General features: G+C 42.4%; 1 long non-coding RNA gene across 1 annotated transcript in view; it reads left to right on the top strand.

Annotated features, from left to right (window-relative positions):
* Window positions 1–2,524: 2,524 nt before the first annotated feature.
* Window positions 2,525–14,368, top strand: part of LOC141742622 (uncharacterized) — a 44,928-nt gene continuing 33,084 nt past the window's right edge. Inside the window, exon 1 of the long non-coding RNA XR_012586777.1 lies at window positions 2,525–2,613. This is a non-coding gene — a long non-coding RNA (uncharacterized LOC141742622). The remainder of the gene's footprint in view (window positions 2,614–14,368) is intronic.

Here is a 14,368-nt window from a genome sequence, read left to right as displayed (position 1 = left end):
ATTTTGGCACAGATATTTATGGCAGAGGTCTTCATCTTTGTAAATCTTCTTAAATCTCTTCTTCTGTGCCAGCCTGTTGGATGACAGAAAAACTTTATGTTAATCATAATGTGAATGGTTTTGTTGTTTAAGTGTATTGCTCTTTCACTGACTTGTTCATTTTGTTAAAATAACTGCAGAACTTTAGGCTTGTGTTGCCTAATAAAAGTGCTTAGAACAAAGATTGTTTATCTTCAGATAGTTAATTTTCCCTCTTCCTTTTCTCTCCTCTCTCTATTTCTGCTGCAAATGTAAGGAAGAGCTTTGTGGTGTCCCTGTAAGCTGTTCGGTATTTGGTATTCAGTTTTCATGTGACTCTGGAGAAAGGGAACTGAAGAAAGGAAAACGCGTCTTCTAATTTAACAAATATTCAGCTAATGGCAAGTTATACGTATTTTGCATGTTGAGACTTCTCTTACCTGATCCTGTAACTGGCCTGTAGCAGAGGATCTGCCTATCTGAGGCTTTGCATTTTTTCCAGCTTTGTACTACTCAGTCTTCTCAAATTCCCAGTTGTTTTGCAGGCGGTTTTTTTGAGGTAGGTCTCCACTAAAATAACCAGGTAAATGGGCAGGAAAAACAACAGATGAGAACAAAAAGTGTAAAGCAACAGAACATCGTGATTTCAAAAGGTCTAAATAGTGGGAAAGAAAATGCTCAGAATGTGAGCAATTTCACTTTCTCATCAAGTTTAGTTCATAAAGCAGTATCATTTGGAGAGGCTATTCTAGAGCTTTCCTGGCTTCAGCTCCCACAGTGTGCAGAGCTGAGGGAACATACTGATTAACAGTGGCAGTTCTCTCAGTACTTCTCTGGATCATTCCATCCTGGTGGGCCATACCACCTAAACTCCTGGGCTTCCTGGAATCTCCTCACACAATGAACTTACAGAACCCCCTGCTATTCAGGAACAGCCGTACATAACCTGCAGTCAGCTCTGGCTAGAATGCAGCAGCTGTTCTGTAGCCCAAAGCAAGACCATGCAACATTTAGAAAATAAGATCTGAGAATTATTTAATGGCAAAAATAAGATCTGAGAATTATTTCATGCAAAGCAGCAGGATGATTTTTAAGAGATAGTGTAGGTATGCGCAATAAAAGCAAGAGGTGTTTGGTGTTACTCTGCTTTGTCTTCTAAAAAGCGACCACATGTCCCAAATTTTGACTCATATCTTGCCTGGTAAATAGTACCATGCCTGATGGAGCGAATGGGTCCTGCTTGTGAGCTGTGGCATAGATTCAATATCTCTACTGTTTTACTGCCTCCTTTTTTGCATGCCCCCAGATTTTTGTTCAAATACTGCTGCCAATTGCCCATCTTAACAGAAGATATTGGTAAGCTATTAGGTGTACCACTGAGACTTGTTTTTGTAAGTTTGGGTATGAGCTCTGATCCTCCCATGTGCAGTGACTGCCAATCAGACTTATTCAGGATGCGTTAAAGGGGGATATTGGGGTGTACGTGTTGCAACCCAGTTCCAGGCTACTAAGCTTTGCAGTTTCCTCAAACAACCCTGCACTGAGAGATCACCAGCTTTTGCCTGCACTCGTGATGTACAGTACATTAATCGTGCCCTCCCTAATTCCTGCTTCAAGATAAATCTCTCGCGCTCCCATTATTTGGCTAATTGCTGTGGATTATATGGCAGTCGGGTGCTCTTTGGCAGGGAAAGATTAATGGAGGACATTTCCTTTGTTTTGATTTCATTTGCTAATTGCTGTGTGGAGAGGTGGTTATGTTAATTCATCCTCTCTCCCTGTTAGATAGCAGGTTTTTGTTTAGCATGTGCTGGGAAATGAGTAGGTTGCCAGGAATACGAAATGTTTCTTTGTCTTGCTCTGTGGATTTGGGAGGGGGACTGTCTTCAGGCAGTAGGTTGGTTTTATCATTGGGTAGATGGAGAGCTCATATGCTTATGCGCTTTTGTATGTTTCCATATACAGTAGGTACTAATTATAGGCGCAAAAAATGCGGAATCAAGAATTTTCTGCATTTTTGCTGGAGGCTGAATCATCTGGTTGTGGTCTCTTTGTAGCGCTGTCAGACCTGTGGTAGAAAGTCAGAACCCCACTGAAAACCCCGGGCCCTTTAACTGAGCGTGTACATCACCATTCTAGCCACTGGGCAAGATGTAGGGTCAGAGCCTGTGAGCAACGAAGCATCCTTTCTCTCCCACTGAACTTGGTGCTGTTACTAGCTCTGTTTTTATTAGGAAATTTTAAAAACAACTGTCACCAAGTATGCAGTTCTCTCAGCTTTAGATAAATGTAGAAGTCTGAGGGAACTGGTCAGGTAATTGAGCCATTCACACTTGTTAGCCAGAAAGGAGTCCAAGCCAGTCACTGGTGACTGAAAATTGCTGCCATCTGTTGCCTGTTCTCTGGCTTTTGCAAAGCGTCCTGAATGTCAGTATTTCCTGCTGAGACAGATGTTCCCATTGCACATCTGCAATCAGGTATTTGTACTAATTGCCCCTTTCCATTGACAGGTTCATCCACAGCCATGAAAAAATCCACCTTCACCCCAGCAGAGATGCTTCAGAACAGAGATTTTATTGGAGTAACATCTGAAAGGTATAGTTGGGAGGAATCTGCCCAGTGCCTTCTATAATTTAATTGTTCTGTGAATAAATGAGACACCTCAGTCTCCAGAGTTATCAGCTTGACAGTTTTTACTACAACAAAATTCTTTTGGTTCAGTGGTTGCAGCTATTAATTTAGGGATCCAGACATAAAGTCTTTATTATGGAAGACTGCCAGTCTTTCTACGAAGAAGGCTGTCAGCCGGTCCTCTTAGTTTGTGGAAAATGAACAATCTGCCCATCTTTAGGTCTGGTTGTTTCAAAGAACTTTAAATTGTGAACAATAAAAACAACTCTGGATAGTGATAGAAATAATTGTGCTAAGCTGTTTATGTTTCTGATAGTTTGTAGCAAAATGGAGGGGCAGGGTTTAGTTGTCTTTGGATTTATGAACTCTAATTATTATTTATTTTTTAAATTCCTGTGGAAGCTGTTCTGTTTTCACTTTATGCGAATATAGACAGGGGCACACTTACCTGCTCTAGACCGATCATTATTTTTCAATTGCCATGGGAGCATCTTCTTATCTCTTTGGTAAACTCCTCAGAAGAAAACATTTTGGGGCCTCTCACAATTTTGTTGCGCTGTTATTGCTATTGTTTCAAGGTAGGCTCCCTGTGCTAAGGCACCATCTATTTCTGCAGTGCCTGCATATTTCCGTTATTCTTTTTGCATCCTTTTTAATTTTCTTCCCACTGCTGTGAGCTTACCTATAAGATGAGCTTAGCCTACAGCAGATCTTCTTGGCTGACTGGCAAAATTCCCTATAATGTCCAGACTTTACATTAAATAACCATGCAATGTCATATCTGACCTTGGACATCACTGGAATATAAACTAGGATTCTTCAGGCATTTCCTTAATTTCTTTAAGATTAAGAAAACTAGAATTTAGTGTTTAGAGCATGTGCTATATGCAAGCTGTCGAAGTTGCTTTGTGTAGGTCTTCAAACTGTATTTCAGTCTCCCAGACTCCAGTCTCCCAGAAGGATGAAGATTTCAACAGGCTGCCCGGAGGTTTTAAGATCCTGCCTTGTTTCATGCCTCCCAGAAGATGTCTGGGCAGGCTCAGGTCTGCTTTGTTATAAGTGGTTCCATTTGGAGTGCTTAGGACTCCTCTTGTGTCAGGCTGACAAACTTTAGCGCCAAGCAGGACTCTTGGTTGAAGGTAGTCATTGCGTGGAATGTAGAAAGTGGTTTTCAGAAATCTCTTCATAGCTACTGAGAGCTTTACGAGTTATTGCTCATGGTGTAGTAGGGAAAGCGGCTTTCTTTTGCTGTATGTGTCACTGCTAGAATGTTTCTCAAATTGTGGCTGAGGGTGGTAGAAACATGAAACATTACAGGATGTTTCATGTTGGAAATTGTTTTGAGATAGGTTGTGACTCACAGTGTTTTACAGTAGGTGCCTGAGAGAAGGCCCACTGTGAACTAAGTCATGTGGAAATGACTCCAAAACACTTAATGTATTTTGCAATTCATAGTACTTATTATCCATGGCTCTCAAAGCACTTTCAAGAAAGGTTAATGTTGCGAGAAGTCTTTAACATGGGGGCTATTGTTTTGCATGGAATAAGCTCACAAAATCACAGAGTAGGATGTTGAATTGGGCAAGGTGACTGGGAAATCCAGAGAGGAAAGTTGGTTAGGAAAAGGATGAGGCTCAGATCCTCAGATGATTAAACAGCCTATAAATGCAAGGGGTACTCATTGCTCCAAGGGTCTGAGCTTTGCCTCAGGAGTCTTAGCTCTTAATATATGTCTAAACCCTGGCTATTGCTCCTAACTGTGATATCATCAATGAAACGATTGCAAGGCTAGATAGGGGAGGCACTGTTCAGTATGAGGGAGCAATAGCATCAGCAGACCAGGACCTCTCCAACACTAAGTGTTAAAAAATTGGAAGTCCATGAGGTCTTTTTTATGGCACTAGGAACAGACAACATTGCCATCATGATACTGAAGCCATCGAGTCTAAATGTATAGTAACTAGGGCTGCCTTGAAAAAGCAAAGAAAAAAACGTGTCATGGGGTCACATGTTACTGCCAAGCAGTGACACAGCACTTAGATAGAAGTGGCCTTTATCGTGCACGTGTATGTGCTCTGAAGACTGAACTGAGATTTTAAATTTTTTAGTGGGCATAAAGGTTGTTACTGGAAACACGGGCTTGCATACACCAGTCATTTGGAAAGCAGTTCTTTATGAAACATCGTTAGAGGCAATTTCACCAGAAGAGTGGAAATGAATTTCATAGGCCATAGAACTAAAACGGATCATATTAAGTACTGGGTCCAGTCCCTTGCAGTTTCTGATATATTTGAAAGCTGTGTAAAGTGAAGGGGGTTAGGACATTTAGTCACATGTGTACTACTTTGCCAGCTGTTGTTAGTGCTAGTAATAACTGATTCCTCAGGGTGACTTTCCTGATCTCCTAATCTTTTAATTAGCAGGAACTGATAACAAGGAGGTGACCTCCATAGACAGGGCAATGGAAATGATATTGAATCCCAAACAGAGAGGGAACTCTTACACTATTTTAGAGTTGCATACTATTATTTAACAAATTTTCCATCCTGCAACAGTGTTCAGGATGTGGCATTTCCCCTCTTAAAAAAAATTAAACAAAATTAAACACAAGTGGAGGACACTAGAATATGGAGCCTTGAAACCCACCTGATGTATTATTAATGCACTTACTACAGGAACAGAGAACGCTAACCCCTGCATACCCACACTACGCGGCCATTTTATTTCTGCTCTGAGCAGGAGAAATACCATCTGTAGCGATGGAGGGATGCAGTTGGCATGATCCATCAGGCTCCTGGCAGTCTGCGAACTGCACTGGATATTTGGACTTCCTCTGCCTTCCTTCCTGATTCTGTGCTAAAATATGCCTATTCACTTCATGTAGAGTTGTATTTGTTGAGAAGTCACTGGCATCTAAGGTTATGCCTTTGATCAGGTTGATGCTGGTTACCTGAAACTAAAACTCTGTCTCATCCATAATCTCTGGACTGTCTTGTCTTCCAAGCCTTCTTGGAAATAACTTGTCCAATAGAAATGGAAGTCTCATTCTCCTGTTGCTTGACCCTTCTGATTTTCGGATAGTTGGAAGATGTCTACAGAATTGGCATTGCTTTTTTAAATTGTGATCTCTCTTGAGTGTTTGTCTTCTTTCCAAGTGTGCATTCACTGTGATGAGCTTGTAATAAATAGTCTGCTCTGCTGTTCCCTAGAGGTGTTAGTCTGCCTGAGACTGAGGATTTCCTTTGTTCCATGTGTGGCATATAAGGCTGTGTGGTTTCTCTAGCGTTGCATCCTCAGCCGACTGACAGCACAGAAGCACTGAGCTCTTTCACAGGACGTGAACTGGACATACCCCTTCCTAAGTCAGAGGCCAGAGAGATTGATGTCCTGATGTGCAGGATGTATCTGTGCAGATCCTTGTAAACTAGCAACCAAATTAAAGCAGGCACCAGCTGGTATTCCCTCAGTAAGGAAGGTAGCTTATACCTTTCTAACCAGTAGGAAATACTGCCATTTATCTATTGGTCCATGCTACTTCATCTTTAAGAGAATATAACAAACAGATATGTATTTTTTTGTACTTCTCTTTTTCCTCATCAAAAAGAAAAAGAAAAATCTGGGCAAGGAAATGCAGAAATTATCAGGAAGTGTTTCTACCTCTCAAGTATGTGATGGGTGTTTCAGGCAATTTTCTCCTCAGAGAGGAGAGACCTAAGGGCAGATATGGGGTCATGTGAAGTCATTCTACTTCCCTAGCAGTGCTGCTACAGCTACAGCTTTGTCTTAACATGGCTGTATATGGCTGCTTACAACCAGCAACTATATCAAGTACATACCACATTCACCAGCTGCTGTCACGGGCTGAGCTGATTCCTGAGGCTCAGTAGTATCTATGACTTACAAGGCCAGAAGCGGAGAATGTATGGAAGTCTCCTTTGCGTGTTATGGCACTATGCATTCCAAGGAAATTTGGTGTTGAGCAGGCAGAAGGCAGGCAGGGGGGAGCTTGGTGGTGGGTCTTTTATGTGAAGGATGCTGAGTTGTCTTGGAGTCATGAATTGGATCTGTGGAGCCTTTGCTTTGCTGTCATTCCTATCAACCTCTGTTTTAAACAATTTTAAAAGCTGTGTTTCCTGCTTGTTTTTAGAAAGGGAAGCTAATTCCTCATCCTCCCTCCAGTTGGGTTATAGACATCCAGCGAGGTGGACGGGTGTGTGTTTTAGTTATTCTTTTGATTTACTTACTCATGCATAGGAGGTGAAACGACAGGGATGAGCCATAACCACATGGGTCCAGTCACTGCAGAACCACAGAAGATACTGACTCTTACCCTGAGTTGATTGCTATGAGAAAAGGATGATTTGTCACATGGTTTTCAAAGCACTTGAAGATCCTTCCAGCTCTGTAAAAATATATGGAATTATCAATGGAGTATATAATCATAGAATCATAGAATTGTTAGGGTTGGAAGGGACCTTAAAGATCATCTAGTTCCAACCCCCCTGCCGTGGGCAGAGACATCTCCCACTAGATCAGGTTTCTCAGAGCCCCATCCAGCCTGGCCTTAAAAACTTTCAGGTATGGGGCTTCCGTCACCTCTCTGGGCAACCTGTTCCAGTGTTTCACCACCCTCATGGTGAAGAACTTCTTCCTAATGTCCAGTCTGAATCGTCCCATCTCTAGTTTTAATCCATTCCCTCTAGTCCTACCATTACCCGACATCCCAAAAAGTCCCTCACCAGCTTTCTTGTAGGCTCCCTTCAGATACTGGTAGACCACTATAAGGTCTCCTCGGAGCCTTCTTTTCTCCGGACTGAACAACCCCAACTCTCTCAGTCTGTCCTCATAGGAGAGGTGCTCCAGCCCTCTGATCATCCTCGTGGCCCTTCTCTGGACACGTTCCAGCACGTCCATATCTTTCTTGTAGTAGGGGCTCCAGAATTGGACACAGTACTCCAGGTGGGGTCTCACGAGGGTGGAGTAAAGGGGGAGAATCACCTCCCTCAACCTGCTGGCCATGCTTCTCCTGATGCAGCCCAGGATACGATTGGCTTTCTGGGCTGCTAGTGCCCACTGACGGCTCAGGTTGAGCCTCTCATCTACTGGCACCCCCAAGTCCTTTTCTTCAGGACTGCTCTGAAGCCAGTCACTGCCCAGCTGCGAAAATGCCCAGCTGTGAAATGCCCAGCTGTGAAATACCCTGGGTGATTAATAGGGCCTGACTGTGAGAAATGATTTAGAATATGACAGCTCAGTCTGAGATTCCCAAGGGAGAATAAGCAAAGCAGTCCCATAATTCCCTATAGTCTCAGAAGGAATGCCATTAAAATATTAACTTTATTGCAAAATTAAATTTAAAATGCAGAATGTAACCAGCCACTGTCCTTAATAGAGGCCATAAAGGTCATATCCATTGATTTTTGGTTTTCTCCATGGGATGTTGCCATCTGAGAATACTGTCATGTCCCAAGTTGAATTCTGAAATATGGAGTTTGCAAATGCATTTATCTGTAATTATTGATTTGGTTTCAGAGAGGAAAGTATGGTCAGTGAAATGACAGGGTGGTTAGACTTTCTGTTCTCCTCACAGGACCTAAGGAAAGGCCATGTTAGCCCAAGATCATTGCCTGAATCGGTCCCAGGAAGGGTTTTTGCAATGACTGCCCTATCTTTGATGATTCCTGCATTGTAATAAGGGACAAAAATGATTTCTTGTTGTCATACATGTTCTGTTCCCTTGCTTGAACCCTCAGAGACAAAATTCCTCCAATGTAGCAGCTGGCAGGTGTCCAAAATGGATTATAGCCAGAACCACGACCCCAAGAGAATATCTGTTCTTTCTGGGAAACAGCAAATGCACATCAATCAGAAGAGCACACACAAAAGGCAGCCCATAAAATGTTAGTAGACCTGACCATAGCTGAAGCTTTTTGGCCTTTCAACAAATCTAACTATATCATGGAAAGTCAATTCTTGAACTTCAAATTCATCATAACTAACAAATTTCTCTCGGGTAGGTGCACCTCTTCCAGCTTGTACAACAGGACAAACCCTACTGTTCTTTAACTGTTTGTGTGTTTCCTTGACCCATCAATGTTCCTGTCATCAGTCCAATGGAGCAGGTTGACAGAAATCAAAATATGTGGACTGAAAAAAATGTAGTGATGACACAGTGGGAGGAAGTACTAAGTCATCTGTGAATGAGTCAAGAGAATCCTACAGACCTGTCAAATTAAGACTGGATGGATCAGTCACGTCCTGAGAGAAGACAGTGCAAAGGAGCATAAAATGTCCATCAGCAGTTTGCTCGAAGACTTTAGGCCTAAAATTAAGAAAGAGCTGCTGAAACATGTAGTGAAAGGACGAGGCTTGTAAACATACAGAATTGGGGTAAAGAGACAGAGGAAAATAAACCTCTTATACTGTAAGAGGGTTATAAGGGAAAGAAACAATAGATTATTCAGTAGATTAGAAGGATGATATTAGCCGAGGATATCACTACATCTAGTCAGTTTTTCAAATCACACAAAACATCAAAGAAAGAAGAATGTCTTAAAGACTAGCAACATAAGATTGGTCTTCAGAAAAGACAGGGAAGGGCTCCCAGCAATCACACTCCTGATGCAATTGCTAATAAAGTAGCACCAACAAATGTATTTAGGCTTTTGTTAAGCATTGGCTTGTGTTTGCATGTAGATAATATGGATAAAGGGGTCCCTAGGTGAAGAATCTCAGTCTGCAGTAAAGGTAAATGGCTCCAATGAGAGATACTGGGTGTCCGTTTTTATAGAGCAGTCATCTCTAAACTGTTTTGATCAGGCATCCTTACGAGTAAAAAATTTTTGGGTATGCTCCCGCAAGCCAGGGCAGTCGGAGTCAGTTCTTGAATCTGCTCGGCTCTGAAGAAGTTGCCTGATTTTCTGAGCTGATGTCCACCTGTAGTTTCAGCTGGGATGAAATCCAGGGTGGGCCACTCTCTGCTGGAGACACCATAACGCCTGGCACAAACCAATGCGTTGAACTCAGACACAGAATGGCATAAAATCCAATATGCCTGAAGAGTAGCTACTGTATGCTATTGTTTCTCTAGCACATTGATGCTCTTGTCTTAGAACTACCTCAAGGAGAGATTTCTGTTATTTCTGCGATCATGGCCTCATGATGAGAAGGTGCTTGGCATCGGACAAGGTGGTGGTCTGTGCTCTATCTGACAGTGCGTAGGCTGCAGGCCCGGAAGAAGGTAAGGGGATTTAACGCTTGCTGATTTCAACAGATTTAAAACACAGTTTTTTCTCTAAAGCAGATACAACACACTAGGGAATGAGATGAGTAAACCAGAAAGATTGATGCCGTCAGACATAATCAAACTTTCAGTGCTTAGATGCCCACTACTTGAATTGATTCACAAAATCCCCCAGCTTCGTTAGGGTGGATGTTTGCTAGGAAGTGTTTCCACTGTTGTTGGAGTCTATGGAGAAATGAAAATGATTTCTGCTAACAGATAACAGTTTGGACACAAAAATAACAATTCTTTGAAAGTATTATTTCCATCTGGTTGTAAATGAGCTATTGAACCTTTCATTATGATCTAAAATACTAAATCCTGAACTGAGCAAAAATAGCAGCACTGAGCCTGTTGACTAGTAAAGGTTTGACAGTTTAGGATTCAGAATCAAGAAATTTTTGGAAGCTGGAAGTTGTTCTCTCTATCCTGCTCTAGTCTTAGAAGAGTATAATTTATAAATTTTCAGAATGATTTGAAAAATGCAGTACCTCATTGGTTTTTTTCTTTGTTTAATCAAAATCATGTCTTTTTAAGTGGTATGATGGTATTTTTAATGTTTAGCAATAACATGATTTCTTTTTAAATGCCAGCTATCTGAAAAGTGCATTTAGCTGATTTCAAGGGATCCTTTTTAGCTGTAGTAATCTGGGAGATTAGCCTGTCAGGTAGCAGAAAGTTAATTTCCAATGTGTTTTTGTGCATAGTGCCAGGGCCAAAAAGTATTTCCTTGTCTTTCCTATGTGCCAGGGATGAGGACGAATGTTGGTACTTAGTAAGATTTCTCAGTTTTCTGGAGTAAGGAAAAGGAAATGGCCTCTGTATTTGCTTTTCTAACTAAACTTCTGTTTTCCTGAGCAGGAGTTTGAAAATCCATTGCAAATCAGGAATTTTCTCACTGTTTAGCACCATGTAACTCCAGGAGGATTAATGTAACCCATCAGATTCATTCTCTTGTTCTTTGGATTAACAAATGTAGCTAAAATCGTTTCTTTGTCCAATTTTATTTCCACTCCAAGCGTTTGCAAGGATGTGTGGCTTCAGATCGAAGACTTAAACTAAGAAACAGGAAATGTGATCTTTAATCTACTTTAATCTTGTCATGCAATTTTACATTTTAAATAGCCAAGGAAATACTAATTTTATTTTGGTGTTCACCATTGCCGCCTTTTTTGGCAAATACATACAGGCTGGTATGCTAAGTATGATACCAAGAGGATATACTATACCTGTACCAGTTTGAATCGAGCAATGGTATAGTTTAATGTGCACACAATTAAGCTCCTAATTTTTACATTTTATTATACTAGAAAATCATGGGTTCATTTTTATCAGAAGATTAATTTGCGTCAAGATCTAATTGGATTAAAATTGGAATCAATTACAATGCACAAATAGCTTTAATTTTTTTTATTAATATCTATCCAGACTGTTGAAGATAGTTTCATTTAAAGCTTGAGAAAATATTTTTTACTGAAATCTGAGTTGACAAAATCCATCTATACTTAGCGAATTGAACAGATTGTTTCTGTTTGTTCATGTCTTCAGTCTTTTAAACTATCTTAATTTACACTCTCGCATCTTATTTTTCTTAATGTTTTATAAAAGAAAAATGAGCTTTCCTGATTTATCAACTCCCAGCTGGTTTTTCAGCTTTCGGTGAACAAGTCTTTGAACTTTGAAATAGTTGAATAAATGAAAACATCTCCCTGTACTAAGAAAAAAGGCTCCTGTTGTCAAAATAAGGTTCTTGTTTTAAAAAGCCATGAATCTAGAAGTTTGGACAGTGGGTTATATGGATTTAGTGGTTCGACTTAAAGTGCCAACTGAGAAACTATACTGCTTGCTCTTTTCAAGTTGAATTTTAAAGAAATTATTTTTAAAAATCCAAAAGTGAATATACTTCTGCACTTCAGCTGCTCTAGTTTACAGTCCAATGTTAGTTTAAACTGCTGATATTGGCAGGTTATTCTACACATCCTGTGGCAGCAGCAGTGGCATTTGGCTGATGCAAGGAGCAGGTACTGAGCAGGTTACACGTTACATACATATTACTCTGAAAACAGTAAAAATGTAATCTCCATCCTACTATTGCTGGAAGGTAGGTGCTCATAATTTCATTATATTCTTTCTGCCTGGAGGGGAGTATGTTTTCTTCTAAGCTACTTCTCCTTTTTTTTTTTTTTTTCCTCCCCTGCAGAGCATGAGAATAGATTTAGGAAGCCCATTGCACATTAAAAGTCTTGGTTTGGCCAAAAATTAGATTAGAATTAGGGCGCAGGGATTCAGGTAATAAATAGTATAAAAAGTGCAAAACCCTGGCTTATAAAACCAGCCCAGGACTGTTTTCTCCAGTGGCTCTTTATCTTCAGCCATTCATAAAGAGGATTAAACTGATTCATACCAAGGGAGAGTCTGCTCACATTTTCTTAATATGCAGCCTGCATTCTCCTTTGCTTTGTGTCACCTGCCAGGTCATCCTCTTGCGTTGTCATAACTCAACTGGCTGAATTTAGCTTTATTTTCTCTCTCTTCAAAAATTGGTATTGCCAAACAGTTGATAGTGTGTCCCAGCAGTGAATATGCATGAAGTAATCCCAGCAGACGGATGGTTGTCCTTCTGCTTCACACTAGAACATCTGTACCCCTATACATGGGGTGCCTGCATTGTACCGTGGCCCCCCTTTTCCTTCCTTCTGTCCTCCACTTTTGTCCAGACAGTGTCTTATGTATCACTGGTGTCTTTTTTTTTTCCCCCCAATTCCCTTTGAATTGTCTCATTTAATTCCTGGAGCTCTTTTCAGTCAGCTATTCAGTCAGCAGAATTTACAACTTCATGCTGCTTTCCCTTAAGTTTTTCCCCTATGTGTGTTTAAAGAGGGATTTGAAGGAAATCATGCTGGTGGCTCTTGCTCTTTTTCTGATGAATAAATGCCTTCCATTCACAAAAATATGTTCTCCCCTCTCTCCCTCCCCTCTCCCAGGGAAAAAGTGGGTTTCCTTTGCTATGCTTCCTGTGGGAGGGCTCCTCGGAGGAGTCAAGGAGGGACAGGGAGCTTTCATCACCCTTCATAAAAAACGGAGTTGTTGAAGCCTTTTCTCCTAAGTAACAGATATTCGGTATTGCCATTTGTTCTCTCGCCTGTGCTTAGAAACAGAGCAAACTTACAGCTCTGTACTTCTGCCCCCGAGGAAGAACCGGAGGTCTCCCTTTCTTCTTCGCAGAGGGTCCAAACCGGTTGTTCAAACAGCCGGCTCCCGGGGCCAAAAGAGCTCTCCCCGGGCGGGCTGGATCCTGCTCTTCACGGATGCGGCCACAGAGGGGCACCAAAACCTCACGGTTGGTGGGGCCCGGCGGGGCCGGGGGGTCCGGCTGCGCCGCTCGCCCCGCACCCCCGGCGGGCCGCGCCGCTGCCCCTCGGCGGGAGAGCTGCGGGAAGGGCGGGGGGGCTTTCCCCAGCGACTGTCCCCCGGCGGGGCTTCAGTTACCCTGCGGAGAGGCGGGTTAGCGGCAGGGACGGTGGAAGGGAACATCGGGAGCTACTGATGGCCCAGGCGCTGGGGGGTTGTCACCTCCTGGGAGGGCGGCTCAGCGCCTGCTCATGCTGCCCTGCTCCCTGCAGCGTCGTGTCGCAGCCACGGAGGCCGCGACACAGGAGCGCTGCAGCCTTACATCTGTATTTAGTTACTCACCTGGAGACAGGGAGGGGAGAAGCTGAATGAGATTGCGTGTCTTCCTTGGGAAGTTTCTCATGTCACCCCCCACAGTACTTGGATGCTGCCCTTTGTCACTACCATCCCTCAGGGTATGCAGCCTCCTGCTAGTTTCTTTTGTGCATACTTGTTCTAATGCCGCATCTCAAAACTCCTCAGAAATCTGGACGAGCCTTTCAAAGTCATAGCTTTAAACAATCTTCCTTTTCATGTGAGAATGGCAGACACTGAGTGAAGAGCAGTCCAGGCTCTCAAGGGGGTGAAGCGACTACACAACTATTCCATGTCGATCAGTGCACAGACTCATAGAAATGTATGTGCCAGTTGCTGATATGTGTCTGGCCCGTGTCACTCCTGTAGCTCTGCAGGAAGACGGTTGGGAGAGCCTGATTCTGCACTCTGTCTGAACAAATTTAACAGAACAAATGAATGTTGGTGACTCTGGGGACCAGTACACACTGAAAGGTGCAGTGGAGACCTTTCAAAACCACTGTCTTGTCATTTGCTTCCATTAAAGGCCACCGCTTCACTAAACAGAGATGTAGGGAAGCCCTAGTCTGCCTGCTGCCGTCAGCTTAGCCTACAAGAGCTAGCTTCATGGCAAGGCAGGATGAGTTACTGGTGGATGATCATGTTGGGCAAGCTTGCAAGGGAATCCTTGAATACAGTTTGATCCTTTGACTGTGTAACTGGTAGGGAACTGATTAGGCCTTCGCTTCCCAC

The sequence above is a fragment of the Larus michahellis genome, chromosome 4, assembly GCF_964199755.1.
Source record: "Larus michahellis chromosome 4, bLarMic1.1, whole genome shotgun sequence".
Classification (NCBI taxonomy): Eukaryota; Metazoa; Chordata; class Aves; order Charadriiformes; family Laridae; genus Larus; species Larus michahellis.
Note: the sequence above shows the minus strand (reverse complement) of the source record. Positions and strands in the feature narration are given on the sequence as shown.